This window comes from Nicotiana tabacum, chromosome 18 (genome assembly GCF_000715075.1).
Source record: "Nicotiana tabacum cultivar K326 chromosome 18, ASM71507v2, whole genome shotgun sequence".
Taxonomy (NCBI): Eukaryota; Viridiplantae; Streptophyta; class Magnoliopsida; order Solanales; family Solanaceae; genus Nicotiana; species Nicotiana tabacum.
The window spans coordinates 13,786,457-13,806,586 of record NC_134097.1 but is presented as its reverse complement, the minus strand read 5'-3'; the positions used below and the strand labels follow the sequence as shown (position 1 = coordinate 13,806,586).

General features: G+C 35.3%; 1 pseudogene; it reads right to left on the bottom strand.

Moving 5' to 3' along the window:
- Positions 1-8,786: 8,786 nt before the first annotated feature.
- Positions 8,787-18,151, bottom strand: LOC107796646 (putative late blight resistance protein homolog R1A-3; annotated as a pseudogene).
- Positions 18,152-20,130: the final 1,979 nt, after the last annotated feature.

The window sequence follows — 20,130 nt, the reverse complement described above, 5'->3', positions numbered from 1 at the left end:
ATGCAGTACTTATATATACAACCAAGTAGTCCTGGTTTAAACATCCCATACAACAATTCCTTCCAAGGAAATACTTCAGAGTGTCGATCATTTTGGTGCAGAAATTGTCATAAGAGGCATCAATCTCCTTGGTGACTTTAATTAAACGATCAGTGACATCTTGTATAGTCCTAATCCTTTGTCTTTTTGTGGTCTGAAGATTGATTCTTAATCTAGCCACATCTGCTTCGGTTTCCTTTGTCACTTCCCTGATTTTGTCTACCTGTTCCTGCATAATGGTTAGCAAATCCTTGATACCTACAATGTTTTGTTGCATTAGTAATAACTGATATGAGGATGAAGATTGGTTGACTTCAGACTTAATTCCTTCAGTACCCTGTTATGTTGGGGTTGTAGATTCTAGGGCTATGTCTTTCTTGACCCAAGTCCTTTCAACTAAGGTGTACCCCATCATAGCAAATGTTGTTTTGTCATAAGTGCTAGAGAAGATCTTAGGGGGGAAATGGAGATAAATCCACATTCATCACTTTCAAAATATGAGAGATTAGTAGGCCATAGGGCAAACTGTTAGCAGAGGAAGAGACATACCTAATACTCTCAAGTATGAATTAACGTATCCAGGTGAACCAATCAATAGCTTTTTCATTAATAAGACAATACAAAACAAACACATGTATGATAGACAAGGTGCTAAGGGACCCAATGAAAGGTGGGAGTGTGGTAGCAATAATGTGGATTAACACGCGATGCTAAAAAATTTAGGTTCCTGCGACCTATATCAAGGGATTTTTAGACAGAACACTTTTTGCATCCTCAAAAGATACTTCAAAATCATCAGGCCATGAATGTTGTACAAAGAAACTATACCCAACAAACTTAGTTGAAAAGATATTTTCAAACTGATAAGAATCAAGAATGATGCAAGTCCCAAGAACCATAAATTCCAAATCATCTTTGTCATTCACAAACAAGTTTGCATAAAACATATGCACATGCTTTTCATAAACGGTATCACCAACAATAGCAAATAGAGATAAGAGTTTTTGAGTTTAAAATACATAGACAACATCATAGTGAAAATTCTTCATAGATTTTAAACTTATAGTGCATCCATAAGCAATCGACTTCCCTTTGTAGGCAACCAATTTGGACTTCTCCTCAGGACCATAGAAGTTCATCTTATCCTTAGGGACTAAATCCACACTTTTGATTTTCCCTTTCTTCTGTGATGATTGTTTGAGATTCGACTCCATTAGTCATTTGCCGGCCCCTTTTTTGAGTAATGAGAGTTTCCTCTAGAGAATAACTGGATTCTTCTTCAAAACACTTGATGATCTGAGCCCTATGATGATTCAATGTCAATAGGTTCATCAGTGTGGGTAATTTTGTTTTAACCGGTGACTTCTTCGAGACATAGGAAAGATGGAGAGGGTTTGGATTTAGCCATGAGAAGAAAACAGGGTTTCTGAGTGTGTCTGTGCGAGTGAGATATGAACGAGGGGGTGTCTAATAAAGAGAGAGATGGGTGATGAAAAGTTGCCTCAACTAGAGAGAGACGTGTGAAAGACAACTGAAAAGTTGCCTTCTAGAGAAACATCGTCAATCACATAATTAATGCATGCAAAGAGTAAACAATCAATAAAAGATTTTTTAGGCGGAAATTTTAAAACATTGTAAAAGAATTTCGAAACAAATATGGAACTGATGAGAATTATAAGGAAATTAAAAATATACCTATTTTATCGCGAAAGGAACAAAATCTTTCTTCAAGCAGAGGTTTCGTAAAAATATCGACAAGCTAATTTTCAGTGTTAACAAATTCTAATACAATATCACCTTTTGCAACATGATCACGAATAAAATGATGCTTGATTTCAATGCACTTAGCTCTAGAATGATGCACATAACTTTTAGAAAGACAAATAACACTAGTATTGTCACACATAATTTGAACAAATTTGAAATAGAAATCATAATCTAAAAGTTGATGCATAATCCATAGAACTTGTGTGCAACAGTTGCATACAACCAGATATTCTACTTCAGTAGTAGACAATGCAACACAATTTTGTTTCTTGCCATGCCAGAAAATAAGTGACTTTTCCAGTAACTGAGAAGTTCCCTCGTACGTTTTTTGTCAATTGTCACCTGCAAAATCTGCATCTGAGAAACCTTTGAGATAAACAATATTTAAGCTTTCATACCATAGTCCATAGTCGACTGTCCTATCAGTTATTTAATAATTCATTTAACAACAGTTAAATGAGACTCTTTGGGAGTTGAATGATACCTTGTGACTTAACAACGTCGAACATAATATCTGGTCGACTTGCAGTAAGATAAAGTAAAGATCCAATCATACCAATACATTGTTTCATCAATGCTCTTACCATTTCTCTCTTCATCAAGGATGGTTGACAGACTCATGGGAGTCCCTATAGCTTTGGCATCGGACATACCAAACTTCTTTATAAGATTTTTTGTGTACTTTGTTTGGCTGATAAAGATCCCTTTTTGGGATTGCTTGATTTTCATCCCAAGGAAGAATGTTAATTCTCCCATCATATTCATCTCAAATTCTCTTTTCATGATATTTGAAACGTCTTTGCATAATTCTGAGTCAGTACTTCCAAAAATGATATCATCAACGTAAATTTGTACAATCAAATTACTTTTTCTGAATGTTTGATGAAAAGAGTGGTGTCAATATTACTTCGATTAAAGCCATGATTGACTAAGAAAGAGCTTAGCCTTTTATACCATGCTCTAGGAGCTTATTTAAGACCATATAGAGCTTTAGACAACTTGTAGACATGGTTCGGAAAAGACTCATTTACAAACCATGGGGGTTGCTTGACTTTCATACATCCTTAGATATGAATCCATTTAAGAACGCACTTTTTACATCCATCTGAAATAATCTAAAGCACTTATGGGCAACATAAGCTAGTAGAATAATAATTAATTCTAACTAGCAACTGGAGCAAATGTTTCTTCATAATCAATTCCTTTTTGTTGAGAGTATCCTTGAGCGACCAATCTGGCTTTATTTCTTACTACTTAGCCGGACTCATTTAGCTTATTCCTGTAGACCCATTTTGTTCCAACAATGGATGCGTTAGGAGGTTTAGGAATAAGCTTCCATACCTTATTCTTTTTTAATTGATCAAGTTTCTCTTGCAATGCACTTATCCAACAATCATCTCCAGGGGCCTCATCTACCTTTTTTAATTCAAACTGTGAAATGAGAGAAATATTTGAAGTCTTCTTTTGCGATCTTCTAGTTTTCATGCCTTCTTGAGAAACAACAATGATAAATTTATGGGGATATCTAGGTTTACTTTTCCATTTGTTTGGTACAACTGTAGGTGTTTCCTTTTCAACAGGACTTGATGGTTCATGTGTATGTGATTCCTGATTTTCCATGTGACTGTCAGTCGAATGATGTTGTTGATCAGCGACTCCTTTATGTGTGTCCTCAACTGCTTGAACATATTTTAGAACTATAGTAATTTCCTCATCATCAAGAAGTTTCTCATTCCTCGAAGATGGGTCAGTATCAATAAACACAACATGAACAGATCCTTCAATAGATAAGGTTTGTTTATTGTAAACTCTGTATGCACTACTTGACGGAGAGTATCCGAGAAAAATACATTCGTCACTTTTTGGATCAAACTTACCAAGGTTGTCCTTTTTGTTGTTGTGAATAAAGCATTTGCATCCAAATGGGTAAAAATAACTAATGTTGGGTCGTTTACCTTTCCATTGCTCATAGGGAGTCTTTTTGAGAATAGGTCTTATTAGATAGACAGCTGTTGATAATATGGCATGCAGTGCTTACTGCTTCTGCATAGAAGTGGTGTGGAAGTGAGTTTTCTGCAATCATAGTACTTGTCATATCTTGAAGAGTTCTATTTTTGCACTCCACTACTCCATTTTATTGTGGCTATATGGGGGATGAGAAGTTGTGGGAGATTCCCTGGTCATTGCAGAAATTTTATAATTCTTTGCTTTCAAATCTCCTCCATGATCACTTATTATGGAAGAGATATAATATCCTCTTTCTCGCTGAACCTTTTTGCATAAGACTACAAAATTCTTCAATGCTTCATCTTTATGACTCAAGAAAATAATCCAGGTGAATCGAGAAAATCATCCAATATAACAAAAGTATAATTTCTACCACCAATACTAGCAGTCCTGGTTGGGCTAAAGAGATCCATGTGCAACAATTGAAGAGGTTTTGTAGTAGAAACAATGTCTTTGATTTTGAGAGAAGATTTGGTTTGTTTACCTAATTGACATGCATCACAAATATGATCTTTTGAAAAATCTAATTTTTGGAAGACCAATGACGAGATCCTATTTAGAAAGTTTTTGAATAGTATGCATGCTAGCGTGACCAATGTTTCTATGCCATACCCAAGGATCACCAATTATAGAGACTAGATAGATTTTATTTGACATGATATCAATATTACAAAGGGTGTACACATTTCTATTTCTACTTTCAGATAGAATGATTTTACCTGATTCGTCTTCAATGATTCACCCATGCCTTTTAAACCGAACCGCATAATCATTGACACATAGCTGGTTAATGTTGAGCAGGTTGTATCCAAGTTCATCCACAGGGTAGACTTCGTCCACATCGTAAGATGAGTTGAGAGGGACTTTTCCAATACCAATTACATTCCCTTTTGATTTGTCTCCAAAGGTGACTGACCCACTATCAAGTTTAGTGACTGTTTTGAAAAGTTGTTTTTCACATGTCATGTGCTGGAACACGCGCTATCAAGATACTATTTTTCTCTTCGATTCTTCTTGCGATGTTCCTACAATAAAAAATTACTTATTTTTACGTACCCCTGATTAGTTAGTTTTCTGATTGTTTGCCAGATTTGATGCCTTAGGTCGCCAAACCCAGCTTCTATTGTTCCTAAACCTACAATGATTAGATATATGACCATACTTTCCACAATAAAAGCAAGAGGGACCATTAAAATTCTAAGGGATTTTTTCCCTTTCATCTCTAAACCTGCAGTGATTAGATCGGTGACCATTTTTACCACAGCGAATGCATGAGGAAGAATTGTTTGCCCCAAATGAGTTTTATGAGGAGTTGAATGGTTTAATTTGATAGAACTATGGCTGGTGGATATTCGTAATTCATTCAGCTGTAATTGAAGTTCATGAACTTCTTCCTGAAGCATGTCTCTTTTAATTTCACATACTTTTAGTTTTAGTTCCCAGCCTTTCTTTTTTCGTTGAATCTTTCGAAGTTCGTGTAGAACATTTTCAATATCTGCAAAGGCAATATCAATAAATTCTTGAAGTTCATTGCATTTAGGACACATTGGTGAACGCACATCACTTGTTCCTTCGTCTGTCATGAGACCTAACTCATTTACTTCCTCGTGGTCGGATTCTTCTTCATCTCTAATCGCCATGAAACACATGTTGGCTATCTCCTCATGATCAGATCCTTCTTCATCGTTCCATGCTCCAAGCGGTTTCTTCTTTTGATAATTTTTGTTGAGTTTCTTTTTAGTTCAGGGCATTCTGCTTGAATATGACCATGTTTTCCACATTCATAGCATCTTCCATCATTCTTGTCGTTTTCATTCACTATTGTTTTTCATTCCTGAAGTTTGTTTTGCCTCTTATGCTATTTCGGTTTCTTCTCAATATGCTTGATACTACTTTGGAGAGCATAGCTATATTTTTCTCTTATTCTCCTTCTTCTCCTTCTCCTTCTCCTTCTTCTTCTTCTTCTTCTTCTCCTCCTCCTCCTCCTCCTATTATTATTATTATTATTATTATTATTATTATTATTATTATTATTATTATTATTATTATTATTATTATTATTATTATTCTGCTATGTACTATTTTTGTTCCTTTATAGGTAACTTCTAGCTTGTCCCATATTTGCTTCACAATCTCATAGCTTGAGATCTTTTCATATTCCTCACCACTTATTGCATTATACATGAGGTTCTTGACTTCGGCAATTACTTGCACCACATCAGCCTGTTCGTCAGTATAATCATCTAAGTCTAGTGGATCAAAAGATACCTGGCCTTTAGTAGTTTTGTCCTTTTTTCCTCGTGGCATAGGAAGATCTCCCTTTTTGATGACACGCCAGACTTGGATGTCATATAACTTTGCATATGGTTCCATGCGCACTTTCCAATGTGATAAATACTGTCAATTGAAGTAGGTGGCCTGACTTGTGAAGTTCCTTCTTGAAATACTGCTCCAACAACAGTGTTTGTTCACATGATTTTTTACTCACTTTGCTTTTAAGCAAATATTTTTCTTTGAGTGTGAGACTTGCTCTAATATCAATTGAAAGTACAAGGAGGGGGGAGGGGTGAATTGTAAAAATTCTTTAGTCGACTAACTTTGTTCTTAGTTGACTACCAAGGTTCTGCACACAATTCATAAAAGTAACGGAGAGTAATAAAAATAAATAGGAGAGACATAGATTTTTGTACTAGTTCGTGTACTGATGTAGCATCTACATCCAGTTCCCTTGGGTCACCAGGGTTCTCTTAGATCTTCAATCGAATAGTTACAAATGAGAGTGTGATTTTCTTCACGTTTACCACAAACGAGTTACAAATAAATTCTTGACACAATCTTTCAATCGTTTTCTTTTTTCTCTCTATCTTTTGCGACACTAGTAAGCTTAGGAATACAGTGTTTTTGTAAGAAGTAGAAAGAATGAAAGCTTGTATGAAAGTTGCGTAAAATCCCAGTCCTTTCTTCTCTTCTTATATAGAGCTTAATGAGGCTGTTGGTTCCTTTCTATGAGATTTTGGAAAATCATTGATTATATAATTTTCCTTTCGAGGCAATGTATTCTAAGAGTAGGACCCAAGGGTTGCCTCTTGAATCCAGCGCACGAAGCAGGGCCAGATTCATCCTTAGTTAATATGTTGGATTTGCCTTGAACTTATTTCCAATCACTGAAGTTGAGTCTTCCGTTGATTTTGCACAATTGATTGATTCCCTCCTCCTTCCTTGATAGTCTTCTGTCTATTTTGCATAGTTGATTGATTCACTTTATTTCCTTGTTTTCCTGATGTACGCACTTGATATAAGGATTTGAATGTGATAGTTTCCGTTGGACCTTCCTTTGTTTCTTCCCTACTCTGATGCACTTTCCTTCTTGTGATTTGAATAGTTAACCTGCACGCGTGATAGATACATTAGTAGAGTGTGTTTAAATTTTGTTTTTAGTCATCATTGGAATTCGAAACCTAACATAACTTTGTTTGGATAATTAATGAAGATGCAACATCAGGAATTGCTCTGTGGCTTCTGTTTAGGAAGAGTGCAGGTTATTAGTTCTATGTTAATCTTTCTCATGCATTTATTTGCCCGGGCCTTGTGTATTTGCACTGCTAGTTGTGGTGGGAACATTGGGAGCTAAAAGTTATGGAGAGGATCGAAGCTCATATCCCATTAATTTTACCATTTGTTGAGCGACTTCACAGCAATTAGTTTAGTATTATCAAAGGCGAAAAGTACAAAAAGACTCTCAGGTCCATTGGGGCTTTAAGCACAAGGCGCAAATAAAGCGTGAGCTTTAATGAAGATCTGGTGAATGGAGAAAAAATATACAGATATGCAAGTGTAGTCCAAAACTAATAATTATAAGCATGAGTAACAAATATATGGACAAAGAAATTGAAAAAAAGTATAGTAAAGGAAAATATAAATCGTTTTGGTGTCGATCTTCATGATTATGCTCATTGGCAAGGAAAAGCATGCTTTAGAGCCGTGATCACGACACTGAAGTGCCCGCTAAGCGACGCGAAGCGCTCAACATGATTTGTGCTCACTTCAGGGCTTAAGAGCGCTTTAACCGCGCCTTTGACAATACTGAATTAGTTACAAATAAAGAGTTTGAACTCTTCATGTTGTGCTGTTGAACAATGTTACTATTATATTTTTGGGCGGGAGGGGACATGTACACCCGTGTATGTGCTATTTTCCATGACTCTTTTCATTGTTATATATTTGTTGCTTTAATGTTGCGACTTTGTTAGACCGAGTCGAGAGTCTATCGAAAACAGTCTCTCGACCTGCACAAGGTAGGGGTAAGGCTTCGTACACACTACCTTCAGGGGCATATGTAATATTAAGATAACGAGTTCAACTGAATCCATAACATTTAATGCGGAGCATAAATTATGGGTAAGAATCTACTAAAATTGCAGCAAACAGTAGATATAAACCCATAGCTTTAAAAATATAACGGGTTCAATATTAAAAATTTCAAAAGTTGAACCCATAGCATTTAAGTCGTGGATTCGCCTCTGACTACCCTCCCCAAATCCCACTCGTGGGATTACACTGGGTTTGTTGTTGTTGTCAATTGCATGTCATGACCTTTCAACATGATGCAAATGGAATTCCATTTGTTGAACTTTTAGTATCTGCTATTTGCCTATTTATAGGCTCTTCTCTTTACAATTGATTAAATTGCTTCGAAACTACAAACTTATCGCACTGTGGAGTTCATTAAATGATATTAATTAGTCTCCTATTGTAATCTTGTGTTCCCCGACATCAGATTTCTCACACCCTTTTTGTCGGGCTTAAAATCTTATGCTATTCATAGTTCATTACACATCTTCGGCTAACATGCCTAAATTATCATCAGTCGCTTTCTTTAGCCTTTGAGGCGACGATATTTGTTTGCAGAAAGTACTATGAATCTCTAGGAGAATGGAAAATACATTATAGTTAGTCTGCTCTTTTTATTAGCGTTGGATTGTGTTCACAACTTAGTGGCAGTCAGCGAGGTAGGTATAAAGACAGGAGAATTTGAATTTTCTGCATTACAGTTGAAGTTGCACCACCATCTACTCTTTCTTCACTGTTATGTAAAGTGAATTCACATCTTCAAATGCGTCTATGGGCTGATTCTTGGTGCGTGTGAATTCCACCAGCCTGCATCACAATTAAAACTCTATGCTGGACTGATGGTGAAAGATAAATAAAAACTTGAAAAAGCTGAGATATAAGATAACATTCATATAGTACAGAGGTTGCCCACTTCTTGCTATCCTCCAAATCTACTTCCTAAAGCATTATTCCATCATTGCACTCCCATGTATGTTTCTGGACTTGAGGAGTAACATATGATATGCAAACAATTCAAGCCATGCCGAAGAAGAAAAGAGATAACAATTTGAAAGAACAAATGTAACTAGCAGGGAGAATGCTGGATTTATCTTTAGCCTCTAAAGCTGGATGTATTCCTTACATGCATTCTGCAAAAGAAGATTCCACTGCTCAAACTCTGCCACATACAATAAAAATGAGGAGATAATAAATTCGTCTATACTCACATATTTTCCAAGGGTAAAAGTGCTCAAGACTTGATCAGTTATAAACAAGGACCTGAATATCCCCCATCATATCTTCAACATCTTGCTTAATCTTCAGAGCAGATGATTCAAGTTGACGGCTCCTCACCAGTTCGATACTTTTTAAGGAACAAATATCCCCGAAACTAGGCGGAATCTCCTTAAGCTTACGACAGTACCGCAGTCGTAATTTCTCAAGCGCAGGAAAGGATTCCTCTCTAACCTCCCACTTAGCAAGATTCACTCGCTGCAATGTCAAACATTTGAGATTCTGGAAGGTGTCTTCCTCCCCCATGTTCCATTCTTCCCCCTCGATGATTGCGTTTTTAAGGTACAGCTGTTCAAGGTTGGACAGTCTTCCTATTGTTGATAGTAAATCGGATGTCAGAGGAAACTCACACAAACACAACATTTTCACACTCGAAGGGAAGTGAAAATCCCAAAGCCGATTTGTCGCTACAGAGAGCGCACTATCATTTGAATTTGAACTTTTAAAAGTTACTTTGAGAGATTCTAGTTCATTTAGGAAGTCCAATTTCGGGAACCAATATCGCCCTGTTGAACAATCCCATGATTCCTTGAGTTCAAATCGAAGCTCTTGAAGATTGGGAAACCTTTTGAAAATATCCTCTATGTCTTTTGTATAGGAAACTTCGAGTCCCCGTAGTAATCTCAAGCTCACTAACTTTGAGTCCTCTGCTACCAGTATTGGTTCATTTGTATCCAAATCAAAGAAAGAACAATCATCTATGCCCAGCACTCGCAACTTTACAAGACTCCAAATTGTTGGTAATATTACCAAGGGGGGGTCCATTTTTATTCACCCATAGAGTTTCCAGATTCCAGAGATTTGAAAAAGACGAAGGCAGAGATTTAACTTCTGTCCGAATGTATAAGTACCTCAAATGAACCAATGTGCATATTTTATTCAGCAAAGAATCATTCGCCGTGATAAAAAAGCTATCCAGTTGCAACACTCTAAGTGGCCTGAAGTGTCTTAGGTGGCATATATCATGAAGAAGACTATTGTCATGATATATGTGGTCAGTTATCCTCAAAGAATAGAGATGTTTACAAGAATGCCTTTTATTTTTTGAATGGAAGAGGGAAAAATTGTTATGCCCAAAGTGCCACTGACCATATTCAATGTTCATTTGACATGGCATCGGATCTGAAGAAGATGATGATGGAGCACTTGAACTTATCTCGTCAAACAACTTTTCCTCTCTTGCTTTTATCAAACAAAAGTCGTGCACGAGATCATGAATTTGGCAAGTCGGGTGTTTACCTATCTCATTGAAAGAAATTACCAAGCTACTGGAAATTAAATTATCCAAATAAACATCCATCACTTCTTCCACACTGTTCATCTCTGTGTGTTCCGCAAATCCTTCGGCACTCCAGAGTCTTTTCAAAAGTTCGACTGGAATTGCTCTGTCCTTCCGATAACTTGCAAAGTAAAGTAAGCACGACTTTAAGGGATCAGGTAAATGGTCATAACTTAATTCTATAACCTTCATCACGTCTTCTTCTTTCTGGAAAATGAAGGAATTCAAATTATTTCGAACTTCAAGCCACACACTCCTTTTCTTTTCCTTCCTTGCAATGACTCCAGCAATCAAATCAACCACCAAAGGAAGCCGTTTACAGTTTTGGACTATCTCTTCTCCAACATCCACTAGTTCATCAGGGCAACTTTCTTTTCCAAAGACCTTTTTCTCTAATAACTCCCAACTTTCTTCTAGTCTTAGCAATCGAAGGTCAAGAGGATCACTGTGGCGTTGTGCATGCATAGCCACTTTCTTTTCTCGAGTCGTCAAAATAACTCGACTTCCTTTCTCAACTTCAGGAAAAGGTCTTGTCAACTCATCCCATGCTGCAGTGTCCCACAAATCATCTAAGACTATAAGGTACCTCTTTCCAAATAGATATTTTCGTAGCTCATCAGCAACATCAATATTCTCACTGAATTTCAAAGCTGAGCCAGTAACTTGACTAAATAGTTTTTTCAGCAACTCCATCTCGTCATACTTTTGATCGATTGTACACCATGCACGGATGTCAAAATGCCCAAAAACTGACTTATCATTATACACTTTGTACGCCAAAGTAGTTTTACCGGAACCCGGCATACCAGTGATCGAAATGACATCTAGCGTTTTTGGTCCACTGGTGAGCTTCCTAATTATCAAGTATGTCTCCTCTTTAAAACCTACGATTATTTTTCCAGCTATTGATGACTTGCGCTCAAATGGCTTGTTGGGAGAGTTTACAACAATGACGCCCATGTTCTTGCGAATCTTCTCAAATAAATTTGAGACATCTTCTTTGATAAGATTGATCTTTTTTATGGCAACGGGAAGTGAGAAAATAAGATGTAAGAGACCATTATCTCTTACAATAATTGAATCAATGACATCTTTTGTCACGTATGCCACATCTAAAATACCTGCCCAGAGATCTTTATACAATTCTTGTTGAACATTCCCGAAGAAAGATCTTATGAATTCTAGATTTTCTTTCACCAGCCTGATTTCTTCCTTTATCAAAGCAACTAAATAAGCATTGGAATTGAGCAAGTCATTTATGTGTCTAAGTAGAAGATGCATGAACAGGGGTCCGTCACTCATGGGAAAGCAGAGTTGAGATGAGTCTGGAGCTTTCAAGTAAACATCTTTGAGTTCTCTCTTCAGGAGTTCAATATTTTCAAGCAAGCCTAGAGTTGCACTGTTTGTTACATTGGTACTCTCTCCATTCTTTGATTTCTCTTCTAAGTCGCGAGCAATAACTGATACGTCCCTGGTAAGTGCTCCAACACGTGCTAGGAATTCAAACAACTTGCTAGTATGAATAAAGTCCTTAGGCACATCAGTGAGAATGATTAATAGGAACTCTATCATGATATGAATGTTTCGAGCCCCTGGAGTGCTAGCGGTAATAACATTTATCATGTGCTCTTGTAGATGAATTAAATATTCTCTAAGAATGTCCGGAGAGGTTTCTAGGAGCTGCTTAATAAAGTGTCCAACTTCTGCTGATGTTGAAGCGTTCAAATTTGTAAAACATATGTGCATAACCTCCAACTGAGTTGGAATAATCTCAAATAATAGATGTTCTAGCTTGAAGAGTCGAGAGTGCCCACCAATTTGATTAGGCCATAGGAAGCGTCCTACTCTCTCAGCCATTAGTTGAAACTGAGGTAAGACATATTCAACAATCTCATGCCCAACGCAACCATTCACTATCAACTCGTGGAAATCTCTTATATTGCCACATACATTCTGAAGAATCTCATATTCTGTCATGAATGGAGAAAGTTGTTCAGCATGATACTTGGAAAGATGATGGAGATTCAAAAGGAGGAAGTCCAGCTCCAATACCATCTTTTCAGTTAGATCCACGTCAACAGCTTTTTGAATTTCTCCATTCTTTAAGCTCTCTATGAAATCCAGAACATTGAGAGTGTCCTTGCGAAGGGTATAAAATGACACCTGCCAAAAGACCAAACATTATATCAAATTTTCACAAAGAAAGACAGTTAATTCTCTATATATTATGTTCTTAGAGTTTGAGCAACTAGTTATGTATCCAAAATAAGCATGTCAAGAAAACGGTTTACTACATTATGCACTAAAAGGGGGGATGGACGATTTAGTGAAGATTTATTCTAACCATTCCGAGGAAGAGATGAATAGAAATAACTGTCAAACATAATAAACACAACCTCTTGAAAATCATAACTAACCAGGATTGATAAGCTTTATAATGTTTAGTTGTTTTTTTCTTTATTCTTACAACAAGAAGTTTATAATTCTATCAATAAGTTCCTATTCTTTGTTATAAAATAGTGAATGCACATGTCTCTGGTAGCAAAAACTTGCTCATACTCGGTATTTATACCAAATCATACTAACTTATAATGGTTAAGCGATTTAATAACGAAAGAATATATATTAAGTGAAAGAACTTTATGTGCCGACACATGGCATGCATTTGTTGGTTTAGTATATAAAGTCACAATTAATCGGGAAGATATAAAATAGAACAAACAAGAAATAAAATTTATCCGATTCATGATATTAAGAGAAAAAGTAAGTATAGACGTCATGGATTTCAATTTCTTCAACCATACATTCATTTGCCTCAATATTTTTTAGCTTCGGGTTCATTTGCTGAAGTATGAAGTGAAGAAACGGAAGTAGAGGTGATTATGTGAAGGTGGGAATAATCACAACATACGTCACGGATTTCAATGTCTTCAACCATAAGTTCCTTTGCTGAAGTGGGAGGAGCAAGTTTCTGCAAATAAACACCAATAGCATCAAGGTACAACCCAGAACGCCCGTGAAATCCCACAATAGCTACACCTTCTTTCATCACAAGTGAAAATGGGGTTCCACAGCCTCACACCCAAATGGTCCATAATTCTTTGCATTAGTTATAAAACATAGAGATTTTATAACCGAATGGTCGTAAAAACGTCCAAATGTCCCCTTGATGCCTGTTAAATATTCCAATGGAGTCGCCTCAATAACAACCTGAGATTATTGCAAATTACATATCGGTTAAATAAGTAGCAGAGTCGGAAACTTTGACAAGAATTCAGAAAAGTGCAAGCATGTCATATTAGGATTCAAAATCCCTGACCTAAAGCAAATTTGGACACTTAGTTGAATCCTCCCAATGCAAAGGAAGCAGCAAACTTAAATATGAAGCAACAAGTTCATTCATATCTTTGACTTGAAAGATGCTTATATAACTATAGATTTTACACTGTGTATACTAAAATTGCAAAACGTTACTACACTATCATATTAAGTTAATCTATAACATGATTTTTCATATGAAGAGTTTGATAAGGTAACTTGAAGGTTGTAAGATAAACGAATAACCTGTTATAACTGGTTTAATTGTCTTAATAATTAAATTTTTTTTACATAATTTAAGCTCGTTGCTATGACATGACACAAAATAAACTTGAGAAGAACGTGACAATTACGAGAAATAAATATGTTGACCACAATATTTTTGGACTTACCTTATCTCTTCGACCACCATCCCCACCAAACTTTGGTGAGTCGATGGTAGTACCTTGTTCAATAATGGTTTTGAACATGATGGAGTCTATAACATCTCCATGAGTAATCAATATTTCTTTAATAGGACTTTTCAGCATGTAATTCCATTCTGATCCACCAGTGCCTCCCCATGGCTCCAACAATATTGAGTCCGCTTGATCGTAACTCAGTTGATTTCCCTTCACGTATATAACAAATCAATGGCTCCATTATCTTCCGTGAAAAAAAATAGAATGAATATAGATACAGTCATGTAATAGAAGAGAAGGCAAGGTACCATTGTTGGCGATTTACTTTGATTTTCTTTTTCAATCCCTTTCTCTTAATATTTCTTATGATCATTCTATTTAAAGTTATTCATTCTATATAGAGAAAATGCATAAGTACCTCCATGACCTATAGTCGGATTTCCAACTACACACTTTATCTTTACGGGGGGTTCTATTACCCCTGAACTATTTTGAAATAGAATTATTTGCACCCTAAAGGCTTATGTGGCAGAGCGTGTGTATTTCATTCTCCATGAGAGAGTGAGAGGCAAAATTATAATTTTAATTTCTAGAAAAAATTTACTTTCTTAATATTTTAAAATTAAATATATAATTTCTCACGTTTCCTTTTTTATGTTCTTTTCCTTAAGACTTCTTTTTTTACTTCTTTTCTTTTCTCCTACAGTTTCGTCTTCACTTTTTGACATCATTCGTCGGCGACGTTGTCCGGCTTTTCTTCTTTCATTTATCATGCTAATATGCTTCTTCTTTCTCTTCCTTTCACACACAATAACACTCTCAAAAAGATTTATTCATATGCAAAACAAAATATACTCAGATCTGAAAAAATATCTATCATCGGAAAATCTTTTCTACGCCGGAAAAAATGGTGTCAATGAAATTTTAACCGAAAGAATTTTTTTTCTAACCCAACAGCACATATATACTCAAGATCATTCACCATCACTCACCTTTTAATTTTGATTACGCCGCCCACAACCACCATCCAAAACCCTCAACCACAATAGCCATTAAAGACCTTAAGCCAAGCATAACCAAAAAAAAAAAAATGTCACTGATTGAAGACATTAGGGTGAATCCTTGTTGTTCAGCTTGGTTAGGTGACATAAATCAAATAGAGAAAGGAGAAAGGAAAAAAGAAGAGAAAATGAGGAAGAGAATAAGAAATAAATAAAAACTTTAATGAAATACCACGTGTCAAGCGAGTGTGGTTCACCTCCTAAAACAATATTGTGGTATTTTAAGGATGAATTTATTCTACTTCAAAATAGTTCAGAGGATAATAGGACCCCCGCAAAGATAAAGTGTGTAGTTGGAAATCTGACTATAGGTGAGGGAGTACTTATGCATTTTCCCTTCTATATAAGGTGTTAGAAGAGTAACATAAGTCATTAGTTTTTTTTTCAATCCCTTTCTCTTAATATTTCTTATGATCATTCTATTTGAAGTTATTCATTCTATATAAGGTGTTAGAAGAGTAACATAAGTCATTAGTTTTAAGAAAGGGATTCGTGCTTGTGTGTAAGTATGAGGTGAAGTAAAGTAAGTAGAGGTGATTAAGCAAAGGAGGAAATAATCACTTAAACCTAGCATTTAATCACATCGTGTCTCTCCGTTTTCATCTTTATATTTCTTTGTTGCCCACTGAGTACTAAGATTCAAAGGTTAGAGGATCAATTTAGGGAGAGGAAAAGAGGCATAACCTCAAAAATTAACATATTGGAATCACAAAGAAAGATCATAAAGGATCATTGACACATGGGCATCTAATCATATGACAGGTTGTTTAAAATTATTACATAATGTGCGAAAAATATATAGATGTCCTGTGCTTCGCCTGATGAAAGCAATGTTGTAGCCACCAACGAGGGTTCAACAACGCTTGTAGGAAATTTGGTTTTGAAAAATATTCTTTGTGTGTCCGGCTTAACGTGCAATTGATATCTATCGCGATTGATGGATCACTCAGATTTTTTTCCTATGCATTAAAATTTTATGTGTTATACATGACATCACCTCAAGGATGTTGACTGGAGTGTGTGAACGAAGAGATGGATTCTACTTTTTTTAGAACAAGTCGAGGGTGTGTGCGCTGAAGATAAGTGGCGTTGACTTGTTGAATCTTTGGTACAAGCATTTGGGACATCCTTCTCTATAAGTGACCTAATCAATTTTTGTTGTAGATTTAAAAAAAAATGACGTTTTGTATAAGAGTTGTGATGTGTGTCATCGGACAAAACAAAGGAGAGAAAAAAATTTCTTTGAGTAATTTTAGAGTTTCTAGCATTTGTGAATTAATTCATTGTAATTTATGGGTACTTTATCGAATGACTTAGTCTTGAGGTGCATCGTATTTTTTATTATTGAAGATGATTATTCGCGTGCTAGTAGAGTTTTTTATTGATTGATAAGAAAGAAGTAGCCAAACTGTGAAGAGAGCAGAATGGAAGAGTGAAAAGAAAACATCATCACATATTGAATGTAGCACGGGCCTTGCATTTTCAAGGTAATTTACCTATAGAGTTTTAGGGGAATGTATTTGACGGCATGTCATTTGATTAATCGAACATCGTTCTTAACTTTGGACGGAAAAATCCCTTATGAGCACAATGTACGGTCAATCCGTTTGTATGATTATGTTACTAATATGATCCGTGTGTTTATGCACATAATTTAGGGAAGACGGGTGACAACTTTTCGAGTAGAAGTGGTAGGTGTATTTTTTTTATATTTGTTAGGACTAGGATTTACTATTTGTATATATATTCTTGTTACTCAATAGATGAAGGCAAGGCTTTTCTCTTCCTTTTTGACTCGGTCTATATTTTGGCAACCATTAAGTAAATTGTATATATCTTATATGTCGATTGTATAAACGGCATACAATATATACAACTAACATAATTTTATATAAGTTGTATGTATATATAATTTTTTTACCACATTTTGTTCAATAAAAGGTTATATTCAAATTGTATATAATTGTAGCTTTTGACTGAAATTACTGTTGAGGGTCCCATTATCATAAATTCAAAGGCTTCCTCTTTCGAGAATTCTTAGTATTACTTATATTAGGGAGAAAATTTGAAAAACGATTTATGAGCGAGTGAGAGAAAAAACACTTTGGTTTTCTTCTGGCAGAAACCTATTTGTAACTTTGAACAGATACTACTATTAAGGGTTGTGTGCCTTCCCTTTTATATATGATTGTACAAATTGTATGACATACCGATAATTTGATTGCTTTCCCTTTCTCTCTTTCTCCTTCAATTTCTTTTCCTCTTTCCATTGTTGTAACTGTTCCTTCCCTTCCTTTCATGTTCTCAAAATCTGATGTATAAAATATACATAAAACCTAATCAGGAGAAAGAATACAAAGAAACTGGAGAAAGTCATTGCAGAAAACACGATTGCAGATATAAAAATTCAGTTAAATAAACTTTGTTTAGCTAAGACCATGGTTGACTAACCTTTTTAATTGATGTTGAAGATGAAAATTCTGAGATATATACTGAGTCAACACAGATTATGTAATGGTTGCTCCTCTCTGTTTTTGTGTATGTATGAATTCTCCCCTTTTCAACAAACCAACAACTTAGAGATTAGAAGTTGAAAATTCGAAATAGGATAAGGGCACCATATCATTGATGTTAGGTAGAAATTGGTTGGACGCCAATTTTGAAATATATAGTGTTTAGCTTTAGCAAGGAGGGAGTTTTTGGAGAGAGTAAGACGAGGGTGTATCCAAAAAGCCTCTCTATCCAAACTATCCTCTCCAGACCCCACTAGTGAATTATACTGGGTTGTTGTTATTGTTGTTATTGTTGTATAGTCTTTAGAGGAAAACAATGTCCCAAATAGTCAACTATCTTTGTACTTTAACTCAAACTAATCCTATTTTTTTTTATATGGAGCACAAATAATCCACATTCTTTAATAAAGTGGTACACTTTTAGTCTCCATGTTTCACTACTAGAAATCCGCTAAACACCGACCAAAAAAGCCGACCAAAGTTGGTCGGTTATGGCAAATTACTGACTAAAACGCGACCATTTATGTGTGGACGGTATTTTGACGGTCGGAAAGGCATACCGATCAAAGTTGGTCGGAAATTACCGACCAACGTTGGTCGGTCAATTAAATTCAAAAAAAAAAAATATTGCAAAAAAAAACCGACCAAAGTTGGTCGGTTTTTTAATTATGTAATCAAAAGATTCACCATCTGGGAATCGAACCGGGGTCTGTACTGTGGCAGGATAGGTGCATTTTATTTTAAGACTGTCTTTTATTTGATTTATACTCTTTAATTGTATTTTTGCACAAAAATAACCGACCAAAGTTGGTCGGTTTTTTAAAATGACCGGCCGAATTAACCGACCAATTTTGGTCGGTTTTTTTAATATTAATTTTTATTTATTTTAATTGAAATACCGACCAAAATTGGTCGGTTTCTTGAAAAATAAATTTTGCGGGACTCAAAAATAGTTTCCCGCATTTTTGCGCCAAAGAAAACCAACCAAAGTTGGTCGGTTTCGTAAAAAAAAATTTAATAAAAAAAATATTTTGAAAAATCGACCAACTTTGGTCGGTTTTTTGGCCGGTTGTTTGACCGACCAAAGTTGATCGGTCGACCTTAGTCGGTTTTTGCCGAATTTCTAGTAGTGTTTGATATGAAAAAATAAAATTCCATAGGAAAATATTTTCCTAGAAAATGAGTTGTTATCATTTATTTTTCCTTGTTTGTTTGGTTGGTTTGTTTAGAGAATAAAATATTTTTTAGAAATTGTTTTTTGCTACTTTTCTTACCCCCTCCCCCTTCTCCCAATTCCCCATGTTTCTCGTGCTCCCCTTCCCCCTCCCGTCCCCTTCTCCCAACCCCAATTACCCAACGTTTTCAAAACTATATTTTCTTCAAGAATTTAATTATTCTTTTAAAAATTTACAAAAACCTAAAGGGAATAATGTGTTGCTTTACCTTTTCTCGCAAAAACAATGTTGAAATTTGTGTCACGCAACTAAAAAGAAAATACTCTTTTTTTGGTTGAAAAAGAAAGTACTCTTTCTACAACATGAAAAAAAGTACTTATTTTGTTAAAATGAAAGAAAATACTTTATCTATATCATAAAAAGAAAATACTTTTTGCTACATTATTTTGTTGAAATGAAAGAAAAATACTTTTTCTAAATCATAAAAAAAAAAAACGAATTAACCCAAATAGCCGCCTACCCAACTACTTAAACTAAAAATATCCGGTAGATGTATAATATATGTATAATTTAAGTATTATATGTGTATAATTATGTATAATAAATGTATAATCTATGTATATGGCCAGAAAATGTAAATAGTGAAGAAAAGATTGAAGAAAAGGGTGTGGAAGGTTGAAGAAATATTTTGGAAAATGTTTTCTTCTCTTGACAGGGAAAATATTTTTCTCCAATTGGAGGAAAATGAGTTCATGAGGAAAATATTTTCCAAAATATTTAAGCCAACCAAACATGAGAAAATTGAAAAATATTTTCCGGAAAATATTTTTTTTTCATATCAAACATGTAACTAAAAGTGTATCACTTTATTAAAAAATGTGGACTATTAGTGTTCCATGTGAAAGAAATATGTCACGACCCAAAATTTCCACCTTCGGTATCGTG